Consider the following 12229-nt stretch of genomic DNA (forward strand, 5'->3'; position numbering starts at 1 on the left):
GAATGGTTGTCGTGTATGAATGTCAGTCCTCACCGTAACTCAGGAATGGTTGTTGTGTATGAATGTCTGTCCTCAGTAACTCAGGAATGGTTGTCACCTTAACTCAGGAATGGTTGTCGTGTATGAATGTCAGTCCTCACCGTAACTCAGGAATGGTTGTTGTGTATGAATGTCAGTCCTCACCGTAACTCAGGAATGGTTGTCGTGTATGAATGTCAGTCCTCACCGTAACTCAGGAATGGTTGTCGTGTATGAATGTCAGTCCTCACCTTAACTCAGGAATGGTTGTCGTGTATGAATGTCAGTCCTCACCTTAACTCAGGAATGGTTGTCGTGTATGAATGTCAGTCCTCACCTTAACTCAGGAATGGTTGTTGTGTATGAATGTCAGTCCTCACCTTAACTCAGGAATGGTTGTCGTGTATGAATGTCAGTCCTCACCTTAACTCAGGAATGGTTGTTGTGTATGAATGTCAGTCCTCACCGTAACTCAGGAATGGTTGTCGTGTATGAATGTCAGTCCTCACCGTAACTCAGGAATGGTTGTCGTGTATGAATGTCAGTCCTCACCGTAACTCAGGAATGGTTGTTGTGTATGAATGTCAGTCCTCACCGTAACTCAGGAATGATAAGAGTCTTTAATGTTTACACCTGACGGATCTAATCACCATGACAGCCCCCAAAGCTGTTATGTTGTTTAGGGTCAAGAGGTCAAAGGGTAAGGTCACTATTATATAAAGGTGCTTATCGCTTTACGTCCTGTCCAGTTATAGACTTCAGTGAATATTTAACGGACTATAGAGGATGAGAAGTCCGTTATAGCGAGGGTCCGTTAAATGTGAAACCTTCATCAAATTTACTATATAGAGATTAAAATCCGTTATAGCGAGGGTCCCTTTGATTTGAAACCCCTATATAACGGATTATAAGCAGAAAGAAGTCCGTTTTATGGAGGTTTCACTGTAGAAAGTTGTAGACTGGCGACAATAATACAGGAAATTAATGAGTTTGTTGCCGTTTATTGATGATGTGTGAGGCAACGGATGGATAGATAGATAGATAGATAGATGTGAGCGTATGTAAGTCTTCCTCAGAGAACATAAGGATCGAGGAAACTGCAGCGGGTCTATTGGTCCATACTGGGCAGTTCACTTTACACCCAACCCCTATCGCTCATATATCCGTCCAACCAATGTTTGAAGCTATCCAGCGTATTGAGTTAATGATGATGTTTGGTAACTTGTTCCACTCATCCACTACTCTATCTCACGCCTAAATCTAAATTTGTCTAATTTAAAACCATTGCTACGAGTTCGCTCCTGGTTGGATAGTTTAAGTACCTTTGATATATCACCTTTGTTTAGCCTTGACTTCCATTTATACACCTCTATCATATCGCCCCTCACTCTACGTCTCTCGAGGGAGTGCAAATTAAGATGCTTTAACCTGTCTCTGTACTCAAGGTTCCTAATGCCTGGGATTAGTCTTGTCATTCTCTTCTGAATACTTTCTCGGGATTCTATATCCATTTTGCAGTAGGGTGACCAGAACTGAACTGCGGGTCGACAGGCGGGTGACGGTGCTGCTACAGGAGGGTGGGCGGCAGGCACCAGGCTACAGGGCGGCAGTGTGTTGGGTGGGCGGCAGGCACCAGGCTACAGGGCGGCAGTGTGTTAGGTGGGCAGCAGGCACCAGGCTACAGGGCGCAGTGTGTTGGGTGAGGCAGCAGGCACCAGGCTACAGGGCGGCAGTGTGTTGGGTGGGCGGCGGGCACCAGACTGGGCAGCAGTGTGTTGGGTGGGCGGCGGGCACCAGGGGGCGGCAGTGTGTGGGCAGCAGGCAGGCTACAGGGCGGCAGTGTGTTGGGTGGGCGGCAGGCACCAGGCTGTTGGGGCGGCAGTGTGTTGGGTGGGCGGCAAGCACCAGGCTACAGGGCAGCAGTGTGTTGGGTGGGCGGCGGGCACACCAGGCTACAGGGCAGCAGGTGTGTGTGTGGCGTGTGGGTGGGCGGCGGCACCAGCACGGCAGGTGCGGGTGGGCGGCGGGCACCAGGCTACAGTGTGTTGGGTGGGCGGCGGCACCAGACTAGGGCGGCAGTGTGTTGGGTGGGTGGGCACCCAGGCTACAGGGCGGCAGTGTGTTGGGTGGGCAGGGGCACCAGACAGGGCAGCAGTGTGTTGGGTGGGCGGGGCACCAGGCTACAGGGCAGCAGTGTGTGGGTGGGCGGCGGGCACCAGTTGGGTGGGCGGCGGCGCAGGCTACAGGGCGGCAGGTGTTGGGTGGGCAGCGGCACCAGGCCAGCAGTGTTGGGTGGGCGGCGGGCACCAGGCTACAGGGGCGGGCAGTGTGTTGGGTGGGCGGCGGGCATCAGGCCACAGGGCGGCAGGTGTTGGTGGGCGGCGGCACCAGCTACAGGCGCAGTGTGTTGGGTGGGCGGCGGGCAGTGGACGGCAGTGTGTTGGGTGGGCGGCGGGCACCGAACTAGGGCGGCAGTGTGTTGGGTGGGCGGCGGGCACGCAGACTACAGGGCGGCAGTGTGTTGGGTGGGCGGCAGGCACCAGGTTACCAGGGCGGCAGTGTGTTGGGTGGGCAGGCAGGCACCAGGCTACAGGGGCAGGCAGTGTGTTGGGTGGGCAGCGGGCACCAGGCTACAGGACGGCAGTGTGTTGGGTGGCGGCGGGCACCAGGAGCTGGGGCGGCAGTGTGTTGGGTGGGCGGCGGGCATCAGGCTACAGGGCGCAGTGTGTGTTGGGTGGGCGGCGGGCATCAGGCTACAGGGCGGCAGTGTGTTGGGTGGTGGCGGGCATCAGGCTACAGGGCGGTGGTGTGTTAGGTGGGCGGCGGGCATCAGGCTACAGGGCGGCAGTGTGTTGGGTGGGCGCGGGCGGGCATCAGCGGGCATCAGGCTGGGGCAGCAGTGTGTTGGGTGGGCGGCGGGCATCAGGCTAGGGCGGCAGTGTGTTGGGTGGGCGGCGGGCATCAGGCTACAGGGCGGCAGTGTGTTGGGTGGGCGGCGGGCATCAGGCTACAGGGCGGCAGTGTGTTGGGTGGGCGGCGGGCACCAGGCTACAGGGCGGCGGGCACCAGGCTACAGGGCGGCCCACAGGTTTGACCAACATCATTAGAGGTCTTAACGATCAGTCCGTCGAATGGTGCTGACCAGGTGTGCTCGCCGCCTCCTGGTGGTCCTCGTGCCTTCGTTTAGTTCCTCACCGTTTGCTCCCCGTAATGTCTCTTTAGTGCTCTTATTGTTATCATTATTAATGTAAATAATCTTAATAGGACGAACAAGAGGTAACTAGTGATAATTTATTGATTCACAGAGCGGATGGAACCTAAGTCTACGGTGTGTGAACGACGGGCCTGGTGCACGGTGTGTGAACGTCGGGCTTGGTGCACGGTGTGTGAACAACGGGCCTGGTGCACGGTGTGTTTGAAGCTTACAGCCTGCAGGTAATTGACAATTAGTCGAGTATACGACCTTGTTACCGTGCTTGTGTTGCCCACTGTTGAGGCCTGCCGGGTACAACACACGGGGCCGTGTATAACACAGGGTGTATGACGTTGTGTAACACAGGATGGATAAAAAAAGGTGCATGTATAGCAGAGGGTGTATAACACAGGGTGTATAACAGTGTATACAAGGTAAAAACACTTGCCTCGGGTCCTAGACAAAGTTCACCTTATTTTCTGAGTTAATTATAAGTTTTTTATTTTTGAAAGTGGAAAATTATCATCAAATTACAGGAAGAATAATTCAGGTGTAGCAGAAGGTGGTGGTGGTGGTGAGTGAAAATTATATCCACGAACAAAATAAAAAGACTCTGTGTATTCCTGCCCGGCTGTCTGCACCTCAACCAACCCTCCCCGCGGAAGACATAAACTTGAGGCAACTTACTTGGCCCCATCGATCTCGCTTGACTATAATAACAAACATAAACTGATTATAATTGATGATTTGGTGGCCATCTTTATTCCATGAGATATCTATATACACCACTATTACCTGAAGAGCTGCGTGGGTGTAAGGCCATGTACTGTGGACTGACCAGTGTGTATAATATATCGAGTGTCCGGCTGACGCGGTGTGTCGTTCATGAGCCTCGACCCCCGAGAAGTGTCAATTACTCACTGTAGTGTTTTCACCGTGAGGCGGCCGTGTACACCCTGCTACCATAGTATAGGGGAATTAACACTGTAGAGTACACTTAAGAAGTTCGTTTATGGTCAAGTGCGCCCCAATCAAGTGTAAAAGGGTTCCAATCGTAATGGGTCTAAATCGTAATTGGTTCTTAATGTAATAGGTTCCACTCGTAATAGGTCACAATCTCATATGGATCTCAGCCCAATGGACCCCAATATTCATGACTGGGTTCATGTTTGGGTCATATAAAACTGGGGCTTAATGGAATTAGGACCTAATGGGATTGACTCCTATTAGACATGAGGCCTATTATGATATGAGCCTTTGGGATCGAGTATTATAAGAATCTATGGCTAATAGGACGAGTGGCTATTAGGACTAGGAGTAATTTTGACTGAGGATCGGGGCCGTTTTTGACAGCTATTATCATGAAGCTTAATTAAACGGCAGGACACTACGACCGGGGACCACTGTGACCGGGGTTAACAATACCATTTGTTTCACCTACAGCGGGGAGTTATAGGCCCCGGGTCCTGTAGACTCACCTGTAACATTCCAGGAGTCGTGCTGAACAATCCAATTCTCTCTCACTGTGGCCAATCAACGCGTTCACTAGCTGGAAGACTGAAAAATGAACAAATAAATCGATAAATAAAATAAACAATATACTTTCTAAATATACCAATATCAATAGGTGAGCAGTTGTCTATTACCAAAAGAAACCAATTAGGGCTAAAACTTAATTATTAACCTGTCACAACAACAAGAGGAAAATAAATCACTGGAAAAAATACTAAAACACGACATTAAAATTTTACACCCCGCGAGGCTGCTCAGAATTAGCGAAAAGGCAACTTAGTCTCCGGGTGAACGAACGGCCTTGTTAATAATTTTGTGAACTAATTGCTTAATTGGTCATTACGAATGCAAAACCACGAGTGCTAAATTACCCGGTGCAAGTTACGCGTAAACACTCATTTCTAGTCATAATGAACATAAGTACATGTATGAGCTTTGCCACCGACTACCGCAGAGCAAATTGTTGTTAATTACCAGTTCTGTTCTTACGTCTCCTGTTCCCGGAATAATGGGTAGACATGTAGTAATAACAACAACAACAACAACAACAACAACAACAACAATAATAATAATAAAGATGATAATAAAAACGCTAATAATAACTAAACAGCAACAACAATAATAACAAAAACAACAGCAATAATAATACTGACAACACCAAGTAATTTATTTTCGCTCTCCATTCATTCACATCAATCAAACACCTGTGGATGAACTAAGAAGGTAAACGACATTAACCCATAAGGTGAGGTGTACAGCACGACACACCTGTACTGGACCGTGTTAGGACATGAAGGAACTACAAGTACTTTTAAGTCACAAGAGTTGATGTAGCAATAAAGAGTTGATTTAAGAGACTAAGAGGCTTAATGGGCCCCTGACCTAATTGTTACCATTGGAGCTCATTAGTACTGGTTTCCATTACGATTGGGGCCCGTTAGGACTGGGGCCCAATATCATTAGGGCTCCTTAGGGCTCGGGACTATTATGACTGGGGTCTTTTATGAATAGGGTCAATTATACATGGGGCCTATTACAAATGAGGCGTATTATAAATAGAGCCTTAACACTGGGGCCTCCTATAACTAGGGCCCCTATAACTGGGGCCTCCTATAACTGGGGCCTAATATAACTGGGACATCCTATAACTGGGGCCTAAAAAAACTGAGATCTATAACTGGGACCTCCTATAACTGGGGCCTCCTATAACTGGGACCTCCTATAACTGGGGCCTAATAAAACTGAGATCTCCTATAACTGGGGCCTCCTATAACTGGGACCTCCTATAACTGGGGCCTAATAAAACTGAGATCTCCTATAACTGGGGCCTCCTATAACTGGGACCTCCTATAACTGGGACCTCCTATAACTGCCTCCTATAACTGGGGGGGCCTCCTATAACTGGGGCCTCCTACTGGGACCTCCTATAACTGGGGCCTCCTATAACTGGGACCTCCTATAACTGGTACCTCCTATAACTGGGACCTCCTATAACTGGGACCTCCTATAATTGGGGCCTAATATAACTGGGGCTCAATTAACCATCAACCATCTAGCAGCACTGACCCTCTCCTAAACTACTATGTCTACTGATTAAAGTCATTACTGCCATAAACACCCAAATTCTCAAGGTACAGTAAGTTCAATTTTTTCTCTTATACGTAGATAATTGAGGCAAAAATGGCATGGCAATTAGACCGAAATTCGACCGTAATCACCTTGTTCTAATTCCAACTTACGACTCTCTGTAACTCCGGGTAGAGAAGAGGGTTGTTAGGGTATAATGAGACAAACAAGGCAGGTGGTAGTTAAGGTACAATAAGACAAACAAGGTATAGGTGGTAGTTTGGGTCGTAAGAGATATTTGATTTTAGGGGTCATTTGCGGGTAATAAGCAGTATACAGGAAGTTGAAATTAACTCTGGGATTCACGTATTGTGTTAATCTAATCTTGTTGGTTTTGTTAATAACTTTTTGGGAAGACATCTTTGTTTCTTGAAATATTATTATTATTATTATTATTATTATTATTATTATTATTATTATTATTATTACTATTATTTTATTAGTAATATTATTATTTTATTATTATTATTATTATTATTATTATTATTATTATTATTATTATTATTATAATTTTATTAGTAATATTATTATTATTATTATTATTTAGTGAAATTTCATGTTTTTGTTTTCAATATATCTATCGATGGAAGATATTGGCGACGAGTGTGTGACCTGAACAACTCTCTCTCTCTCTGGCACAGTGCGTCATGGTGTTGCCAGTTAAGGTAATACATCAGATAGTTGTCAGCAGATACTGTGGTGTTTCTCCTCATACATATTTCCGGTTAATTTACTTTAAATCAATTAAAAATAATGATGTATATATTTCCCCCAACTTGGGTATATACATAACATTGTCGGCATATATAGCTGTAACCAGACATGAGGTATATAATTAGTTATTTACCTTAGTATACACAGAAGCACAATCAGTCAGTTAGTAACTATAAATAATAGTGTTAAATACATGATGACTAGTAGCTAATACTTGTTACACTTACCACTTATTATTTGCCGGGAGACATTTGATTAATTGTATCTGATTGTTACAAGTTTTTGTCGGAGAAAAACCGAATGTGATAAGATCAGCTGCATCCTGTTGGACCGCCTCAACAACCTCCTTAACGCTTTAATATGCTTGAAAACCTTGAACACCTGCACAGTGCTGATTTGACGAGTGAATAAACTTTTTTTCCGGGTTGAATAATGCGTCCTTCATAATTAAAATAAAGAGAGCTTATGATAGAAACCTATGTTGAACAATATCATGAGCAGGTAAGTAAATAAATGAGCATCGTAGGATCAAAAACACATGTAAAGGGATGATAAACATAAGACCCAAACAAAAGAACAACAGAGGGTCGAACTCTTCACTCTTGATAAAAAGCTACGTCATTAGTCGCCAACGAGAGGCATTTAAGGATCACAGGTGCTGTTTAGGCCACCACGAGATGACTGACAAAAGCTAAGAGATACTTATTGAGAACAAAACGTCTTCAAACACCTGGATAAACATGGGAGTCAAACAAACGAGCATAGGGAAAATATCCGGAGAATCACCTCTGCTAGTCTTCCGCCACAAAAGTAGAGCTACAAATTATTATCTTGCAAATTGCTGAACTTGGGACCCTGAAGATTGAAAACAAGTGAGTTAAGTTTGTGGACTACCAATTTGGAAGTCTATTACTATCCCGGAAATTGGCTTGCAGCGACCGCAGTGGTGAACCAAACAATTAGCAACAATTTGGCAAGAGTTAGTGTGAGTTGCCATTCGCTGGGTTTTGTAGCAGTATTTATGTGCCTGGCCTTAATGAGTGTAGTTATTGCAGTTTGTTTAAAGGTTTATTGAGTTAGTGATTGCAGGCTTGAAGGGTCTGATTGTAATATGAATTATGATAAATCACAAGAAAGTGAAGGTTGTCTTGTTAATGAGGACCATTTGTGGCCACTTTACTGTCTGACGCAATCACGGCTCAGGGCCTTCATGACATGTTCAACGAGACCTACACACGTGACACGTACATCCCGTGTGTACATGTAAACATGACACACCGTACATCATATGTGTACATCATGAAGATACACTGACATTACGTGTGCACACCATGAAAACACACGTGTGTACATGTAGACATAATGACACACTCACTCACACACACACACCAATTCATCAAACCAAAACACTTAAGGTGGTTATCACTAGCACATGTGTAATACATACGAGAGAGAGAGAGAGAGAGAGAGAGAGAGAGAGAGAGAGAGAGAGTTACATTACAACGTGTACCGGAAACTTGTTGATGTGTTCTGTCTCCCACGGTTTGTTCTCTCTCTCTCTCTCTCTTCCTCGTTCTAAATGTCTGCACGACTCTCTTGTCTTACTGTCAGACTGTGTCCTCTGTTTATGACCATTTCTCCTTTTCGTTTGTGTGTCCTATGTGTGTGTGTGTGTGTGTCTGTCAGCAACTATACGGCACACAGGCCAAACTCTTCACTAAGGTGTATCACGTGTAACGGCGACAGGTCAAATGGGCCCCAGTCCTATGGGCCCGTCCTAATAGGTCTCAAGCCCAATGAACCTTATATACTAATGCTGAGACTGGGTTAGATTCTGACCTAATATGACTAAGACCCATTAGAACTGTTCCCATTAAGACTGGGAGCCATTAGAACTGTTCCCATTAAGACTGAGGCCTATTAGAACTTCCCATTAAGACTGAGGCCTATTAGAGCTTCCCATTAAGACTGAGGCCTATTAGAACTGTTCCCATTAAGACTGAGGCCTATTAGAACTGTTCCCATTAAGACTGAGGCCTATTAGAGCTTCCCATTAAGACTGAGGCCCATTAGAACTGTTCCCATTAAGACTGAGGCCTATTAGAGCTGTTCCCTTAGGACTGGAGCCCATTAGAACTGTTCCCATTAAGACTGAGAGGCTCACAAATACCTGATCTTATTCCATCAGTCCCCCAGTGTCTGCCGGTGACTCACCCGGTGGTCGATCAGGTATGTTTATTGCTAGTGAATTTTAATTATGCAAATTAATGGTAATTCTTTTAATTATAATGTAAATTAATTCATGGTATTGTTAGTTTGTGTTGATTATCGTAATCTGATGTGAGTCCATTTAAATTAGTAGAGATTCATGTTCAATTGGGTAAATCGATGTCAGTTGTTTTACGGAGATACAAGTGGATGTAGATTAATATAAAGTAATATATATTCTCGTCAAGTTATGTAAATTTAATTGTATTTGCTGAAGACTGATATTAATTATTGTAAATTAAATGTAAATGAACTGTAATTAACATAAAAATTTAAATATTAATGCTAAATCTTGTAAATTGATGTAAATAAATATAAACTAATGTCATGGTAGTGGGCTGAGCGGATGCAGCATTTACATCTTTTTCTAAGGGTCGCTGGTTCGCGCCCAAGGCACTGCTCTCTCCCCAGCTCTGAATGGATACCTTACTTTACTGTTGCGATGTGAAGGCAGTCGAGTGCAGTACCAGCGACAATGACTGACTCCTTAGTCCTGAAGGCTTAGTATACTGTACAGTGCGCTGTATATCCACACTGCCTCTAGTGGGTCGCCAGGCCTAGGAGACCAACTTTAACTTTCAAACTGATGTAAATTAATGAGAGAGAGAGAGAGAGAGAGAGACCCTACGTCAACATACCCTTCACCTCCCCCCCCCTTTCTCTTTCATCCCCTTCGTCCCTCTCCTAGCCACTCACATCCCTAACTTCCACATTCTTAGTCACTAATTGCCCCAGTAATGTATAATCACCTTGTTAGACCGTCCATACTGAGGCAATAATATTCAGGTGGACGGTCGACGTTCGCAAGGCATAGCGATACGTTCCCCCCCTTGAATATCAACACCGGTGACTGCTTCCTCGATGGCATCAAGAACGTTTCGGACATCATTTGTTTCACTCACGTTTCGGATCCCATGTTTCACCCTCTCACGTGGTGGTGGTGCCACTTATATAGGTGGTGGTGAAGCGACTTACTAGGTGGTAGTGGTGGTGGGGGTGCGACTTACTAGGTGGTGGTGGTGGTGGAGTGACTTACTAGGTGGTGGAGTGACTTACTAGGTGGTGGTGGTGGAGGTGCGACTTACTAGGTGGTGGTGGTGGAGGTGCGACTTACTAGGTGGTGGTGGTGGAGGTGCGACTTACTAGGTGGTGGTGGTAGAGGTGCGACTTACTAGGTGGTGGTGGATGGAAGCGACTCTTAACCTCACCCTGTATACAACACCCCAAGGGCCTGTGTGGTGTTGGAGACTGAACTAGTTTATTGAGCTGAGGAAGGGTGACGTTAATCTTGGGTAGGTTCTTCGTCTTCTTATTTTACCAAACAATTACGAATTAATCATCACTCCTTCAATTATTAAGACAACCAGTTCTGAAACTTAATGGGGGTTATAACTTGATCCAATATAGTCAAATCGTCTATATTTTTATGAGATCAAAAACCAAAGGTAATCTCCCATAAAGGTGTACAAACTCATTTTTTTTTTGAGTCAGGTTTTCTTCACTGATTGTACTACACTCCCGTCGACCCCAAACGTATCTGATATGGCTGTAGTTCTTGATCGCCCTTGATTTAATTGACTATAGTTGAACCTACCATTACGTCTATTTAGGTATCTGTGAATATTTAAAATGGCATGGATGACAGAGAACTTGTTACAGGTGTGTAAAGTGGCTGGCTGATCATACGCTTGGCAATGAGTGAGAAGAGGTAGAAAACTTATCTCAGTTAGACAGTCAGTGAGGGAAAACCCATGGGAAAAAACACGTTAAGGTGATTATGTTTTTCTTGCGGATTTGCCAATTATTGTCTTATCTAGTAATGACTAAGACGATAAACGTGTGAGTAGTTAGTCAGAGTGATTTATTGCCGTCATAATAATGGTCGAGGGCAGAGAGACGTAACCCGCTGCCCGTAACCTTTCTTTTTACTCTTATATCAGGTCATATTCACTCGTCTCTCAGGTCACACCCACTAGTCTTTCAGGTCACACTCACTAGTCTTTCAGGTCACACTCACTAGTCTCTCAGGTCACACCCACTCGTCTCTCAGGTCACACCCACTAGTCTCTCAGGTCACACCCACTCGTCTCTCAGGTCACACCCACTATTTGTTTATGATGTAATTTTATGACCGTCGTTTATTAAGTCTCAACATGACGTCATACGAACGTCACACAACATTTGGGTGGAATGAGTGTGGTGTGGTGGTGATGATAGTAGTAGTAGACTGTTGAAAACACCCACAGGAGCCCGACAGACCTCTATATAACAAGCTTCAAGGCCCTAAGAGGAGATACCACCTTACAGTCACCTGTGGGAACTACAGTGCCGGATTAACTATGAGGCACTTGAGGCACTGGCCTCAGGCCCCCCGACTCTAAGAGGCCCCCAAATCCAAACATTCTCGAAGTTGAAGCGTATAAAACATGACCTTCGTTCAACGATGTCCTAGCAACGTCTCAATTTTCTGTCTCTTATGAACATTAAATGTGTTATTTTGCAGAAGCTTAATATTGATGAAATCATTGATAAATTTGGGTATATTTTGTTCTTGTTATTTATATATACCTTGAGGGTAGGGGGCCCTGTGCCTCAGGCTCCTGTTCAGCTTAATCCAGCCCTGGGGAACTACACAGGGGGTCCAGTCGCCATGGCAATGTACGTAATAGGCCTATCCGTGCTCCAACACACAATAACCTATGAAACAAACAACCGAGGTCAAGCAAGTGGCTAATGCTGATGACCTAAGAGGAGCAGGAAAAGTGGAGGACATCAAAAAGTGGTGGGACCTGATAACATCACGTGGTCCACAAATAGGGTACCACCCAAATGCCAGCAAGTTCCTCCTCATTGTGAAGCCAGAACACTATGAACGGGCAATAGAGGTGTTTGGCGGAA

This window comes from Homarus americanus, unplaced genomic scaffold (genome assembly GCF_018991925.1).
Source record: "Homarus americanus isolate GMGI-L3 unplaced genomic scaffold, GMGI_Hamer_2.0 scaffold42003, whole genome shotgun sequence".
In the NCBI taxonomy this organism is placed as follows: Eukaryota; Metazoa; Arthropoda; class Malacostraca; order Decapoda; family Nephropidae; genus Homarus; species Homarus americanus.